This window comes from Bos javanicus, chromosome X (genome assembly GCF_032452875.1).
Source record: "Bos javanicus breed banteng chromosome X, ARS-OSU_banteng_1.0, whole genome shotgun sequence".
Lineage (NCBI taxonomy): Eukaryota > Metazoa > Chordata > Mammalia > Artiodactyla > Bovidae > Bos > Bos javanicus.
Genome location: NC_083897.1, coordinates 104179171 through 104193969, shown reverse-complemented (window position 1 = coordinate 104193969; position 14799 = coordinate 104179171). Strand labels below are relative to the sequence as shown.

Below are 14799 nucleotides of genomic sequence, written 5' to 3'. Positions count from 1 at the left end.
AAACTAAAGAAAGTAAACATGAAAAAGAAATGGGTAAACATACTTCTAAAATATTTGACCATATTAGTAATAAAATTAATGCAAATGAAACCAAAATGTCATTGTGACCTACCAAAATGTAAACATGGTTGCTTTCATTTATCACTGGCTTGATATAAATTGGTACCATCCTTATGAGCAATAACATGACACTACGTAAAAGGAGTTTTAACTCTACTGCCTACACTTCTGATAGGTGATGTCTCTGAGTGAAGACAATAGAAAAGCTGGATCAAAAGTTCCTGAAAACATCAAAGTACTAATCAAATTGTCAGGAATAGTGGCTAAAATCTAACAGTGGGAACTAAGAGAGGAAAGCCAAGGATCAAAGTACTTCTCTTGCCCTGGGGACATTTGCTTATACAGAAGATCTCTAATGGAAAACAAGTCAGAATTCAGGGGAACATCATAAACTACTGTCCAACATCATGCGAAATGCCGGGCTAAATGAAGCACATTCTGGAATCAAGATTGCAGGGAGAAATATCAATAACCTCAGACATGCAGATGACACCACCCTTATGGCTGAAAGCGAAGAGGAACTAAAGAGCCTCTTGATGAAAGTGAAAGAAGAGAGTGAAAAAGCTGGCTTAAAACTTAACATCAAAACATTAAGATCATGGCATCTGGTCCCATTACTTCATGGGAAATAGATGGGGAAACAATGGAACAGTGAGAGACTTTATTTTTGGGGGGCTCCAAAATCACTGCAGATGGTGACTGCAGCCATGAAATTAAAAGACGCTTGCTCCTTGGAAGAAAAGCTATGACAAACCTAGACAACATATCAAAAAGCAGAGATGTTACTTTGCTGACAAAGGTCCATCTAGTCAAAGCTATGGTTTTTATAGTAGTCATGTATGGATGTGAGTGTTGGATCATAAAGAAAGCCGAGCGCTGAAGAACTGATGCTTTTGAACTGTGGTGCTGGAGACTCTTGAGGGTCCCTTGAACTGCAAGATCATACCAGTCAATTCTAAAGGAAATCAGTCCTCAATATTCACTGGAAGGACTGATGCTGAAGCTGAAGTTCCAGTACTATGGCCACCTGATGTGATGAACTGACTCACTGGAAAAGACCCTGATGATGGGAAAGATTGAGGGCAGGAGGAGAAGGGGATGGCAGAGGATGAGATGGCTGGATGGCATCACCGACTCGATGGATATGAGTTTGAGCAAGCTCCAGGAATGGACAGGGATGGACAGGGAAGCCTGGTGTGCTGCAGTCCATGGGGTCACAAAGAGACAAACACAACTGAGCAACTGAAATGAACTCTCCAATATTGAGCTAGGACCCTAAAGAGCTAGGCATGAACTGGAAGTGATCAGTGCCTTCACATACTTGCAATCCCGCTTTACCTTTGATTGGCCCTGAAAATCTAAGCCCTGAACCTTGATTAAGGTAGTCCCAGACTGCTAGTGCTTAAACGTGCCAGTAGAAGGGAATTAAAGTTCTCTCTAGAGGAAGAAGGCATTATTCAGTGCCAAATATTTTCAAAATAATTTCTAGCCCGCAGTCAAAATGAATCAGGTATATAAAGGGGTAAGATATCTTGATCAAGAACCAGCAAAAATGACAGACAATAATGATGAATAGGGATTTTATATACAGAGATTATCCTACATAGATTATTGAATGGGGAAACCTACTATGTCTCATAATATAAAAGCTGAGCTTGAATATTTTTTTGAAAAAAAGAGAAAATATATAGATTTTAAAAAGGAAAACACAAAATTCAGAAAAGAAGGTAGAAGATATAGAGAATACTATAAGGTATACCTATATCTATACTTAATTGGGTCACAAAGGTGATGAGAGAAAAAGGCAAAGGTAGTATTTGAAGAGATAATGGCTGAGAATATTCTCTAATCATAAACAATATCAATACACCTATTCAAGAAACCTAAAAACCTAAGGCAGGATTAAAACACATGCACACACACACCCCACATCACAGAAAGAACTATAGAAAACAAAAGATGAAGAAAACATTTTTTCAATAACCTTAAAAATAAAGAAAGACTATCCTCAGAGAGAAGTGACAGAGTGCTAGCTGAAGTCTCAATATCAATGGAAGCTAGAAAACAGTAGAATCATATATAATGGAAAGAAAACATCAACCTAGAATTCTCTACCCAGTGGCTATCCCTCAACACTAAAGGGAATCTAAAGAAATTCTGAAACTAACAGAAATGGAGTTTGCACTTAGCAGATTGACACACAAAAAAATGAATCCAGGTAAAACTTTAGAGATGTTGAAAGAATAAATAACAAAGAAAGGATTAGTGTGTAGGTAAATCTAAACGAATAACAATAATAATATAATTTGGAGTGATGTAAATACATGCAACTTACACATTTATATACACAAATATCCTATAAGTCAAGGGTTGCATTATATGGAATTAATGTGCTATACAGTGCTGATATTGTTCAGGAAGACAATAATGACATCAACATTAGGATTTGATGAATTAGGGAGGCATTTCTGGGGTATACACTCGATAACGGCAAAGGGTACTTAAACTTCTGAATGAATAGAAGAAAAATGAAATAACAAAATGTATTCAACTGATTCAAATAAATCAGGGGTGAAGAAATACGTAATAGTTGGTATAAAGAGAAAGCACATAAGAAGACCATAATGTCAATCAAAATATACTAAAATTAAATGTAAAAGAAATAAATGCTCTAATTAAAAAATGAAGATTCAGAGTCTAGAATAAAAAAACAACTATATTCCTTTAATGAGAGACACATGTAAAACCCAAGGATACAAAAAGTTTGAAATTTTAAAAAGGAAATAAATTCTAGAAAATTAAATCCAAAGTAGAAGGACAGAAAAAACAACAAATAGAAATTACTGAAATAGAAAATAAACACACAGTAAAAAGGAATTACAGAGCTAAAAGTCACTGATTAAAAGACTAATAAAATGGGTAAATATCTGGCAAGACTGGGAAAGAAAAAGAAAAGGCAGAAATTACTTCCATTAAGAATGAAAAAGACCCTGTAGAGATATTATGAACCACTTTATGATAAAATTGTTTAAAGTTTAGATAAAATGCACTCATTCCAGCAAAATACAATTATTGAAGGGTGAAAGATTAATAAACAAAAACCCAAATATTCCTATAAATATTTAAGGAATTGAATCAGACATGAAAACCCTTCTCATAAGAAAGTCTGGCCTGGATGGGTTTATAGGTGAGTTCTACCACTTACGTATGGAAAACAAAAAACAGAGACTACTCCTCAATTCATTTTATGAGACTACCGTAATCTAGATATAAAAATCTGATACGGATAGTACAAGAAAATTATAGTATAATCTTCCCACAAACATAGATGTAAAAAGTCTAAACAAAATACAAGCAGACCAAATCTAATAATAAAAAGGATTATATGGATTATAAATCAACACCAAGTGTGGTTAATGAAAGAATCAATGAAATTCATTGCATTAGCAGAGTAAAGAAAACCATATGATCACTTCAATATACATAGAAGAAAAAGAATTTGATAAAATTCACCATCCATTTATGCCTAGCAAACCCTAAGATCAGAAATGAATAAAGATTTGCTATCATTATTCTGGATATTTTATCCACTGCAGTAAAGGCTAGAGAAAGAATCCTCTTCATACACAGATGATCAAGTATGCAGAAAACCCACACAGTTCTATAGATAAATTATTAGAAATGATGAAGCTTGATGAATAGAAGGAATATAATGTCAATATAAGGAAGGAGAGTAAGAGAGAGAGAAAGGGGGAGGGAAGGAGAGATTGACCTACATTTAAAAGCAAATACCTAAGAATCTAACAAAAGATGTATATAACTTCTATGAAGAAAAGTATAAAACTTTATTGAAAGACATCAAGGATCTAAATAAATGGGAAGACAGACACTATATTCATAAATTGGAAGACTCAATAATAAATCTGTCAATTATTCTCAAGCTGCTATAAAGATTTGACATAATAATTTAAGGCAAAATCTCAACAGTTTTTTAAGTGTGCGTATGTATAAATTGACAACTTGATTCTAAAATGGAAATGGAAAATGCAGAGACAAGTACAGCTCTTAAGAAATGTCTAAAGAAGAACAAAGTGGAAAGCCCTGCTCTACTAGTAACCAGGACTTATTGTAAAGCTAAGACATTGTACTCGCAGCGCAATGTCAGGCAAATAGGCCAAGAGACCGGAACAGAGCCTAGAACAATCGCACATATATAGATGCCTGATTTATGGCAAAAGTGGTACTACAGAGCAGTCTTTTCAGTAATTGTGCTGAGACTATTGACTATCCATATGGAAAAAATGAAACTAGATTGCTACCTTACGGTGTACCTCAAATCAGTTCCAGGTGGACAGGAAAACAACAGAATATCTTCATAATCTCAGGGGAGTAAATAATTTCTTAAACAAGATACAAAAACACTGGCCATAAAATTTTAAAATGATAAATTAGACTATATTAAAATCACAAACTTCTGTTAATCAAAAGATATCATCACAAGAATGAAGAGATAGGTGACTAAATGGCAATTAGGGAAGAATATTCAGGAAGATTACCAGTGGTCATGTATGGTTTTGAGAGCTGGGCCATAAAGAAGGCAGAGCGCCCAAGAATTGATGCCTTTGAACTGTGGTGCTAAAGAAGACTTCTGAGATTCCCTTGGGCAGCAAGGCGATCAAACTAGTCAATCTTAAGGTAAATCAAAATTGAATACTTATCGGAGGGACTGATGCTGAAGCTGAAGCTCCAGTATTTTGGTCACCAGTATTTGGGATGCGAACAGCTGACTCATTGGAAAAGTCCCTGATGCTGGGAAAGATTGAGGGCAGAAGGAGAAGAGGCCGTCAGAGGATGAGGTGGCTGGATGGCATCAATGATGCAATGGACATGAACTTTGGTAAACTCTGGGAGATGGTGACGGACAGGGAGGCCTGGTGTGTTGCAGTTCATGGGGTTGCAAAGAGTCACACGACTGGGCGACTGAACAACAATCAGGAAGAACTACAAGGAGATTCTACTACACACCAATTGGCTAAAATTGGGATGTATATAGAGAGTAACATGGAAACATACATTACTATATGTAAAATAGATAGCCAATGGGAATTTGCTGTTTCACTCAGGAACTCAAACCAGGGCTCAGTAACAACCTAGAGGGGTGGAATGGGGAGGTGCAGGGATGTTTAAGTGGGAGGGGACATAAGTAAACCTATGCCTGATCCATGTTGATGTTTGGCAGAGACCAACAAAACACTATAAAGCAATTATCCTTCAATTAAAAATAAATTTAAAAATTCCAACAATGCCAAGTATTAGCAAAGGTGTGTAGCATAGGTAATAATTAATCATGAGAATAAAAGGAAGGCATAAGTTAGCAAATAAGGACTAAAAACAGTATTTTAAACATGGGGCAGTGCCAGGAAAACTAGGACTTGGATCACCTTAGAGAGGCATATACCACTGGTAAAGGGTCAGTTTACACATCTACTTTAGAAAATAGCCTGATGTTATCTAGGAAAACTGAAGTTATATCAATATAAACTCTGAAACCTATTAACTCTACTCCTAGGTCTACACCCTATATGAATGTTTACTTAGGTGCACTAGGATACAGGTACAAGATTGTTTACAACATTACTGTTCAATATAGCCAAATCTGGAAACAACTCAAATACACATTAACATTTACATGAATAAATAAACGTGTGAATGTTTGTTCACTAACACTATATAGCACTATAGCAACAAAGTAATAGAGATCAAACTAACCTGGATAAATCTCACAGACTCAAAAAGAATGTATACTGTATGAGTCTATGAAAATAGATTTCAAAAGGTAGATAACACTGAATTACACTATTCAGGGATACCTATTTAGATGGTATACAAAGAAAAAACATGGAAGTTAGGTCTAGATTAGTGTTAATTGTGAGAGAGGTAGGGGGTTGCAATCAGAAAGGGGAATTTGAGGGCTGTTGAAGTGCTGGCAGTTTTAAAATTTCTTGACCTGGGTTGCAGCTACATGGTTCCTTACTTTACAGTAATTTATGCTTGTATAGTGCTGTGTATGCATTTTTCTAAATGTAATACATTCTATTAAAAAGGTTAAATCTATGTGTGATAGAGGTGTTTGTATGCATTCATATACTAATTCTAATATCTAGGAATTCTACTTCTAAAAACTCATTTTGAGGACATAAGGCAATCAGGGGGTGTGTGCAAGTAATTAAGTACAAGAATATGATTAATTATAACATTACTTCTAATACAGAAAAACAGAAAACAGTGTAAATATCCAACTTTAGAGAAAATTTAAGTGTAGCACAAGCATATATAGTTCAGACATCTTAATGTGGCCATTAAAATGTTATATCTAAAAAAGTATTTAAGCGTATTATGTGCATACATGCTCAGCTGTGTCTGACTCTTTGCGACCCCAGGGACTGTAGCCCACCAGGCTCCTCTGTCCATGGGATTTTCCAGGCAAGAATACTGGAGTGGGTTGCCATTTCCTTCTCCAGGGGATCTTCCTAACCCAGGGAGTGAACCCGCGGCTCCTGCATCTCCTGCACTGGCAGGCGGATTCTTTACCACTGGGAAGCCCCATTTACTTGTATAGCAAAATGCTTAAAATTATTAAGTTAAAAGAACCAGGATACAAAATTGTATGTATAAATGATCTCAACTTAGTGCAACTGTGATCATGGGTATACATACAAGGAAATGTTTTTGAAATGCTCACTGTGATTACCTTTTGCAAATGCTATTATTCTTATCATTATAATTTTCCATAATCTCTAAATTTGTACAAAGGATGTGTATTATATGACACTAAAAACAACTTATAAATTTTCATTTTAAATGAACTACTTCTTTTAAAAAACAAAGTTATCTGAACTTTCTTATTTTATATATACACAAATTTATTCAAAGTTATTTCATACACAAAAAAATTACCAGAGTGACAATTTCAAATGCATTTCTGAGATAGTAGGCATCAGAATGAAGTTTGTTTCCTAAAGTATTCAAAGCTTAACATCTATTCTACACTGTAACATCTCGATCTAGGATTTGTTTTATACAGAAATTGGGACACCTCCATTTTTTCCCTCCAAGAGATGTCAAAATGATATACTAATTACAATTAATAGTTAAAAAAAAAAAAACAACCCAAGCTTTGCAATTATCTTTATAGGTAATTATATTTTGTTTTCAGATCCAGGAGTTTATTAACTCAAATCCTTCTTATGTTGTTCTCTATTATTGTGTGGAAAAGAGTTAACATAGAAGGTCTAACTATTATCTCTCGAAAGGCTTGCAAGGCATACCTCCAAGGTCAGCTCTTGATTGGCATATGGGAACTTGGATGGGTTCCGCCCCTCCTAAATGAAAAGAGTGGCTCACTGTGTCTAAACTGCTTGTGCAAACAATATGATTTATCCTGAACACCTGCTTTCTTTCTGGGAGTCTGGAATTTGCTATGCGCCAGGCAGAGGATGTTTACATGACAAGCCCCTGACAAAAACCCTGGATGCTGAGTCTCTAATGAGCTTCCCTGGTGGACAACATCTCACATGTGTTGTCACAGCTGCTGGCTGGCAGAAGACCCTTGAAAGCTTGTGCCTTGCTACCCCTGGACTACAATCCATGCATCTTCTCCTTTTGCCGATTGTGCTTTATACCCTTTAGCTAGTAATAAATCATAGCTGTGAATATGACTATATGCTGAGTCCTAGGAGTCCTCTTAATGTTAGTAGCTCAGTCATGTCCAACTCTTTGCAACCTCATGGACAGTTACCAGGTTCCACTGTCCATGGAATTCTTCAGGCAAGAATACTGGAGTGGGTTACCACTTCCTTCTCCAGGAAGGGGTCCTCTTAGTAGATCATCAAATTTGGGAGTGGTCTTGGGGATCCCTGACACATAGTTCTTAAAACTAAAACACAACTAAACATTTAATACAGTGGTAAACCTAAGTCAACAGAAATGTTTAACACTGAGCACTTCCCTGGTGGCTCAGACGGTAAAGAGTCCTCCTGCAGTGCAGGAGATGTGGGTTCGATCCCTGGGTTGGGAAGATCCCCTGGAGAAGGAAATGGCAACCCACCCCAGTATTATTGTCTGTGAAATCCCATGGACAGAGAAGCCTGGTGGGCGACAGTCCAGAGTGTGGTAAAGAATTGGACATGACTGAGCAACTAACACAGAGTTGTGTGTGAGTGTGCAGTCGCTTAGTCGTGTCCGACTCTTTGCGACCCCATGGACTGTAGCCCGCCAGGCTCCTCTGTCCATGGTATTCTCCAGGCAAGAATACTGGAGTGGGTTGCCATTTCCTTCTCCAGGGGATCTTCCCAACCCAGGGATCGAACCTGAGAGTTACAGAGTTCCAAATGTTATGTGCAGCCTGGATGGGATGGGGGTCTGGGGGAGAATGGATACATGTATATGTATGGCTGAGTCCCTTTGCTGTCCACCTGAGACTATCACAACATTGTTTGCTAATCAGCTATATCTCAATATAAAATAAAAAGTTTATTTTTATCCCTGCGATAGTCCTGGCCCTGCTGAAATCACATAAATAAAAGCATATCACAGAAAAAAAAATAAAAAGTTTTAAAAATAAAAAAAATGAAGAAGCACATTATAAAAAAAGAGAGATGTTTAATTTTAAAAAGTTTATGACACAGACATTTTCTTCCTCTTCTAACTAGCATTTACCAAAGACCTATACAGTCGCCTGGGCTTCCCTGGTGGCTCAGATGGTAAAGAATCTGCCTGCAGTGCAGGAGGCCCAGGTTTGATCCCTGGGTCGGGAAGATTCCCTGGAGAAGGAAATGGCAACCCACTCCAGTACTGTTACCTGAAGAATCCCATTGACAGAGGAGACAAGAGGGTTATAGTCCAAGGGATTGCAAAGAGTCGGACATGACTGAAGTGACTTAGCAAACACATACACACACACACACACACACACACACACAGAGTCACCCAGCTAGGTCCTTTCATGTATCTTAGATTATTAAATTACCAGAAGTATCAAGTTTCTAATGTTTACTAGGACCAAACTATTTCCCAACCGTTTCCTATTACCCAGCACTTAAAGAGGCATTCAAGAAATATGTGCTCAATGAATGAAGAGCAATTTCTATCATTACACATAAAACCACAAAATCAAAATAGATAAAACTAGCTATAAAAATATGTACAAATTTTCATATAAATTAAAATGTTACATCCAGATTTTTCTTGCCTGATATGAAACAAGTATGTTTTCTCTTAAGTGGCAAATTTGCTGGTAAGTAGTAATCAGTTCTACTCTATCAGTATAAATGACTTCCACAAACATTCCCTTCTCTGAGCATAAACACCAGATTAAAAATAAAATTTTAACAATAAAATTAAATAAAAGGACTTTTAGTCTACCTCCTTTGTGAGCTTCAAAAATACAAACTGTTAATATTATTTTAAAAGATACAAACTATTGTCTCCATGTCAGATGTGTTTTAAATCCATTTTTAATTACTCTAAGTCTCCCTGTGGTATATGTAATCATTCTATAATAAGGTAATTAAAATTTCTTGGCCAGCCAATTTAGGATTTACAGCTTAACTCAAGTATCAGATGCTACTAAACATAAGCCCTGATGTGTGACTTAGAAATAAACATTTTTTTTTTGGAAAGGGACAAAAGGGACAATATTTATTTACTCATTTTTTAACTTTTTATTTTATATTGGGGTATAACCGACTAACAATGTTGTGATAGTTTCAGGTGAACAGCGAAGGGACTCAGCCATACATATACATTTAATTTTGAGGTGGGGGGGTGACATGACACAGCCCTATCTTCAAAACTGGACCTATGTTTTAAAATGTTTATTTTGCTGAAAACAACTGCAAACTGCTACAGGCAAGTTCTAACTTAACTGTAATCTGGAACCCATGGATATAGTGTAAACACATGCAGATTTCTAACAAACTACTGTGTGTGTTGGGGATAATGACAACATGGTCTCTGAATAGTATTACCCTTACTTTAAAAGTCAATCATCTCTTGACCTCTCGCTTCAGGACCCACATTTGTTGACACTGAATATCTAGGGGGTGGGGCCTGGTACATCCTGGTTTAACAAGTTCTACTCAGGATTTTCCAATGCCAAAGTTTGAAATCTACAGCGCTAATCTTTTCCAGCAGTAAAATTCTGGTTCTGTCTCTGTATTTGAGTATGCTTCAGGCTTATAAATAAATCATTTATATCAACTAGTTCTAAGGATTTGCTAACTTGATAAGCAACAAGATTGAGCCATGTAATGTTGTGACTTCAGTTTAGGGGAAAAAAGGGGAGAGCTGGTTATAGATAGTCTGTGGCAAAGAAAGATATAGATACCATACCCAGAAAGTCAACAGTAACCCAAATATATTTGCTTGGTCTAGCCTTTTCTCCTTCAAAATTATCAGAGCTATTTCCAAGTAGTCAACAAATAACAAAGTCAACTGACCTTATTTCATTTGCTTTCTCTTTGTCTACTCTGTATCAACGTCATGTCAGAAAACTAGAAAAGATCTAGATAACCCATAACCTGAGCAAAGAGACCTGAATACTAAGGGTCATCAGATCTATTGCCAGAAAAATTCTAGTGTAGCCCTGTCTATAACACATAGTAGCTATGTGAGCAATCTCTTATCTAGCCAGTAGGTGGAGGCGCGCACAAACTTATGCTTTGCTCTTTGATCCACAGGACTTTAAATCTTATAGCAATGAATGGTTTGGGTTTGTTCATTTGTTTTAAACTGAGAGGATCAAAGGGAATGCAAAAAAAAAGGGCAAAGATGACTGTTGAGGTGAATTTATAAAAAAAGAATGATACAAAAGAACAATTTTATATTTCTATTTTGTTTCTAGCCCTTCTGAGAAATAACTTAAGTTATTTTGACTGTGAATTTACAATCTACTTCCAGATCCCTAGGGCTAAAAGAACAATTCTAAATTGAGAAACAGATCCTTTAAAAATTCATGTTCAATCAAGGAAAGCAACATTAACTGAATATGACATGATACTAAGGAGTTGTTGAGTCTGCTAGATATGATAATAGTATTTTATACATACACAGAGACACACATATGGAGTCCTTATCTATAAATACAAACAGAGTATTTATAGGTGAAATGATATTTAGAAACTGCCAAGAAAAAAAAAAGACAACAGTGAAGGATAAACAGAATAAGAATGGCAAAATATTGATAACTACTGAAGTTCAGTGACAGGCGCACAGAGGTTCCTTATATTATTTCCTTTCTATTTGAAAACTTCCAAAATAAAAGGTTAAAAACTAGGAAGCTATGTTCTAGTTATTTGGGTTAACAGTGAGATTATGTGGCTGGTAACTATGTAACTTCAATGAGGTCTTGTTCTTAATACATAGCCATCTAATCACAACTGAATCATACAAAATTTAGCTATATAAAATCCCATATAATTCAACATTGTGAAACTAAAACTAACCTGTTAAATCCACTGGAAACAATACTTTATCACTGTAGAGCAAGTCACCATCTTATAAGGTGAATGAACACTAATCTCTCATCTAGTTTTCATAATCTTATGAAGATTTTAAAGTTAAAAGACTTGGTCAAAGTCACGTAATTAATAAAAATGATGGCGGTGGGATATTAATCCAAGTTTTATGACACCAAGGACCATCTTCTCTGTACTATACTTTTGCTTAGACCCCTTTGAAACAGATAGCAAATGTGAAATTTAGGTGAATTTTACAATTTTGCTTTCTGTGCTTGCCACTTTATAGTAAATTGCAAAATCTGCTGTCTAGTTTTCTTAGTGAATAAAAAAGTATGGACAGAAACAAATTTCTTGAATAAAGAATAAAATAAAAAAAGAATTATAATATGCCAAAATTGGAAGGGACGTTAAAGCCCCTCTGTAGTCCAAAATTAAAACCTTTTCTTCAGGACACCTGGATGGATCCAGGTTTAGCTTGAGCATTTCTAGTGCAGAATGGCAGACTCAGTGAAATAGCCGCTTCATTCATGGAATTAGTCTAATCATCAAAGAGGGCTTCCTTGCTTACAGGTGGAATCTACCTGCTACCTGTTGATTCTAGTTACAATTCCTCACCCTACACTGAATAATCACAGAATCCTCTTATACCTGATGATCTTTCAAAGCACTAAAGACATCCATTATGATCCACTATGGGCTTATGATCTGGGGACTCTTTTAGCAGCAAAAGAAAAATGAATAGATTCCTGGGTAACTAAAATTTCCTAGTCTTTTCAATAGCTCTTCCAGGCCAAATGGCCCTCAAAGTGGGCCTTAGGTATTTCTGGGAATACTCAAAGCGTTTTCAGGGGACACACATATCAGGATATTTTTAAGGCATTTAAGCCAAATAGGAAAAAGGAGTACGTCAAGGCTGTATGTTGTCATCCTACTTATTTAACTTATATGCAGAGTACATCACGAGAAATGCTGGGCTGGAAGAAGCACAAGCTGGAATCAAGATTGCCGGGAGAAATATCAATAACCTCAGATATGCAGATGACACCACCCTTATGGCAGAAAGTGAAGAGGAACTAAAAAGCCTCTTGATGAAAGTGAAAGAGGAGAGTGAAAAAGTTGGCTTAAAGCTCAACATTCAGAAAACTAAGATCATGGCATCTGGTCCCATCACTTCATGGGAAATAGATGGGGAAACAGTGGAAACAGTGGCTGACTATTTTTTGGGGCTCCAAAATCACTGCAGATGATGATTGCAGCCATGAAATTAAAAGACACTTACTCCTTTGAAGGAAAGTTATGACCAACCTACATAGCATATTCAAAAGCAGAGATATTACTTTGCCAACAAAGGTTCGTCTAGTCAAGGCTATGGTTTTTCCAGTAGTCATGTATGGATATGAGAGTTGGACTGTGAAGAAAGCTGAGCACCGAAGAATTGATGCTTTTGAACTGTGGTGTTGGAGAAGACTCTTGAGAGTCCCTTGGACTGCAAGGAGATCCAGCCAGTCCATCCTAAAGGAGACCAGTCCTAGGTGTTCATTGGAAGGACTGATGCTAAAGCTGAAACTCCAATACTTTGGCCACCTGATGAGAAGAGTTGACTCATTGGAAAAGACTCTGATGCTGGGAGGGATTGGGGGCAGGAGGAGAAGGGGATGACAGAGGATGAGATGGCTGGATGGCATCACTGACTCGACGCACATGAGTTTGAGTGAACTCTGGGAGTTGGTGATGGACAGGGAGGCCTGGCGTGCTGCAATTCATGGGGTCGCAAAGAGTCGGACACGACTGAGCAACTGAACTGAACTGAAGCCATAGCTACATTTGCCATGATTGGGTCTGTCTGAAAACAAGCCTGTGGTCTGCTGATTTTCCTTTTGTATCTCCACTCAGAAGAACCCATCTCAAAAACCAACCACTTACCTAGGCTGAAAAACCTGCCTAACTTCAAAGATACAATTGGGGAATGCAAAGCTTATGATCTGTGAGAGCAAAACTGCTTTGGAAAGGACGGGGAGAGCCACCTTATTTCATCCAGACAATATATTCACGGCAAAGCCATATCTAGTTTAGAATTAGACATCAATAGTAAGATGACTGTCACAGTGATGTCTATCAATGCTTTAATTTTATTTGAAAAATGAAGTCTGATTTGTTTTTCTGAGAGAAAGTGAGCCTGATTTGGCTGATGAGTTTGACAATGATGGCTAGCTCTGCCATTTAGGTCGCAGAGCAGACATTTTCCATACGCTGAATGAGATACAGGTACAGTGCTAGAGTTTTGAAGAGAACGCATTTTTAAAAACATGCAAATGACTAAGAATTGCATCCTCACAATAAAAGTTTTTAATCAACTAAAAGCTATGTCTGGAAGCACATAGTTTTCAAACATCTTTTAGCAGGTTTGCCAACAAAAACTTTGCAGGCTGTGTCACTATGATGGAATTTCTAGGCTCTTTCCCACTCAGGCGATCCCATTCCGAAAGCATGCCAGTGTCCTGCTTATTAGGAACATTCTAGGGAGAATGGGCAATATACTGATATAACACACTGGGGCTGGGGCTTGGTTCTGCACACCACACACTTCTACTTAATGTACCCGAAGGTTCCATCCAGGGCTTTTAAAGCTGTTACAACAACTAACTAAACTGCTGACATCTTTTTCACATAAGCAGTTACACCTAAATTCACAGTGATCTTGCACTTATATACGTGAATGAATGAGTTTATATTAATTGGTCTTAAATTTCACCTTCTTTGTTTTAGCTCCTTGTAAAATAGTTTAAAATTTGGTCTAGATATTCACTTGATTAGCTAGCCCCTGGAGAGGGCAGCTTCTGACAAAGCTACCACCTCCAGGTCTTCACAACCTGGTATAATCCTCTCCTGTTGGGTTTGGACTGGATCTAGTGAGTTATTTCTAACTAATAGAATATGGCAGAAGTGATGGTGTGTGATTTCAGAGAACAGGTTACAAGACTGACTTCTGTCTGCTTCCTACTTTTGTGGTCTTGCTTGCTGACTGACCCTGATGAAGCCAGCTGCCATGGAGCCTCTCTAGGGAGAAACCCAGTGATGAGGAACCTAGGGAGGCCTTGGGCCAACAGCTCATGAAAAACTCAGGCCCTCAGTCTGATAGCATGCTTCCAACAACCATGTGAGTGAGCTTGGAAGCAAATCCATCCCCAACAGAGCCTTAAAATGACTTTGGCCCTGGAAA

At 37.2% G+C, this 14799-nt stretch overlaps 1 protein-coding gene across 8 annotated transcripts in view; it reads right to left on the bottom strand.

Annotated features, from left to right (window-relative positions):
• Nucleotides 1–14799, bottom strand: part of CASK (calcium/calmodulin dependent serine protein kinase) — a 372618-nt gene that overhangs the window by 217249 nt on the left and 140570 nt on the right. The window lies entirely within an intron of this gene.